Source organism: Arvicola amphibius, chromosome 6 (assembly GCF_903992535.2).
Source record: "Arvicola amphibius chromosome 6, mArvAmp1.2, whole genome shotgun sequence".
In the NCBI taxonomy this organism is placed as follows: domain Eukaryota; kingdom Metazoa; phylum Chordata; class Mammalia; order Rodentia; family Cricetidae; genus Arvicola; species Arvicola amphibius.
The window spans coordinates 11956293-11958894 of NC_052052.2; positions in this window are offsets into that span (position 1 = coordinate 11956293).

The following is a 2602-nucleotide window of genomic DNA, read 5'->3' on the forward strand; positions in this document are numbered from 1 at the left end:
GCCACCGCCCATTCCCCATCCTTCCCCTGGGATGGGGCATCCGCCCAGGCCATGGAGACTGAGACAGACCCCTGAGCAACAAGCACCAAGAGACTCTCAGTTTCTAGAATGGAATGCCCAGGGTGCCCTATTCCCCTCAGAAGCCTTTCCTCTTGAAGCGCCTGCATTTATCTGCAGCCTGTTCAGTTCCCAGGCATGAGTCCTCTTGGTGCCCCCCAAAGAAAGGCCTTGTGTTAATGGACTCTCGTGTAGACCAACATGACTATGGGACGCTCCTAAATACCATATACACACAGTCCCAAACTTCTCTGTGGGTAAATCCACTTGAGGGTCTAGAAGCATGGGTACATTATCTCATCAGCCACTTGGCTTGTGCTTCCTATGATGGAAGGCCCGGGGTTTTGTTTCGGCTGATAGCCTCCCACCCTATAAGGGATGGTTGTGAAGTCAGACTATTCCACATAGAGAATCTACCCACCCCACCCCCAGGAAGTACCAGGGGGTCCATTTAGGTCAAAGTGTGACCATCATTTCCACTGCAAGTTCCTGGCCAGGACCCGCCTCTGTCCCACCCAGCTTGAGGTGTCACACAGTGGGTGCCTCTGTGAGCCTGTCGTCACACAGTGGGTGCCTATCGATGCTTTGGGAATGGCAGGTGTCACTTTTTAGCTTAACACGCTCCCCATTATCCGGCGTTTGAGAACCTGGCTGTCCAAATCCTCTGGGAGGTGAAGTGATTGGAGGGCTATTGAAGCTTAGGAAGACTGGCTTCTGGGTGAAGAACATCTTTCCTAAGACATGGATTGACTGTGGTGGTCCCACTATCTGGAGGGGGATGGTCAACTGGCCAGGGGGCTCTGTGCAGGAGAAGAGATATCTGAAGAAGAGATGACTGACCTAGCCCTTCATCTTCTGTCCATACCCCCATCTTGCAGGAGAGGCCCAGGGAGCCCCACCCCAGAGGCCACCAAGGCAGGACTCATTGGGACAGTTGGACCTCTTCACATACAGGGAGAGGGGAGGGGCTTGGCTGTCTCCAGGTGTGTGTTCTGTGGGTCCAGCTGGCCAATAAATCAGCAGAAGTGCAAATGCCCTGGGTCTCATCTCGGCCTTTCTTTGGTGATTAAATTGAGGGGGTTCAGTGCAGCTGAGGCATTTGCTTACCTGGCTACAAATTCCTCTGGAATTTGTCGCTCAATAATCCCCAATGTGGGTAACATGGTGAGATGCTTTGTCTGGGCTACAGGATGACTGGGAGTTCAGGAGCACCTTGATGACACAGATGAGACAACCAAGCCTAAGGGTGGGATGCCGGACTCGGGGACTGAGCAAGCTGTCAGGGACCAGGGCCACTGGTCCTGGGACTGGAGGCCGCTTTGATGGGACAGGAATTTGAGTGCTTGGAAGTGCCAGTTGCAAAGGGACAGAGACACAACTTCACACGGGCACCCACAATAGCCTGAAGAATCCCCCTAGATTTTAAGGATCTTGGCTCAGATCAAACCAGGATCTGTGGCTTTGGTGCAGGTCGAAATTTCAGAAGTAGACAGTGTAAAGGAGAGTTTGAGGTTTTATTAAATATAACCTTAAAACATGCTGAAAACACAGGGTGTGGAGAAACGGGGGCCTCAGAAATGCACCCCACGGCTGAGGAAATGGCTTCACAGTTTAAGGGCGCTTACTGCTATTCTAGAGGACCAAAGTTTATCTCCCAGAGCCTCCCCAACCCCCACTCCCCATCTAGTAACTCTGGCTCCAGGGGTTCTGCAACGCACAATGCTTGTCTGCACTCTATGCGCTACCATATAGTTCACGAGCTTTGGGCAAGGGGCTGGAGGTTGAAACATACAAAGACACACAGAGACAGACCTCTAGTCACTGGTAAGAAGCCCTTTATTCAAAGGCCCAGGGAGGCTTACATACCCAACAGTCAGGTGGGCCAACAGGTGAAAACCTTATCCTCTGATCCTCAAGACCAAGGCAACCCGTGCTCTCATGAAGCGGAGCTGGTAAACAACTTTGACACAGCTTTCAGTAACTCAAATCAGAAGGAAAGTAAAGATCTCTAGCAGGGAAGAGCAGCTGGAGGCCAGGACTCCAAATGGTCCCAACAGGGTTCTCACGCCCCCTCCTGGCTTCTGTGGGCCCCTGTGCACACCTGGTACACCTGCACAGATACACATACATATATTTATTTGATTTTTGATTCTTGAGACAGGGTTTCTCTGTGTAATCACCCTGGCTGTCCTGAAACTCACTCTGTCCAACAAGCTGGCCTTGATCTCACCGAGATCCCCTCTGCCTCTCGAGTGCTGGAATTAAAAGCACGTGATACCACCACCTGGCTTACATACTTAATTTTTTAAGTAAAGAACTAAAAGACACCACCCAAAAGCCTGGGTGTGGCTACGGGCCTCCAAGGAAGTGGCGTAGGAAGTGAGATGTCCCCAAGTGTGGTATGGACAATTCCAGAAAGAGTAGCAATTCATTGTCTTAGTGACAGAGATGAGAACAGCACAGCTGGGCAGGAAAGAGAAGTGGGGGTAAGGGGGTGAGGGGAGGGAGGTTATCGCAGAGGGAGACAGCTAGACAGCTGCCAACT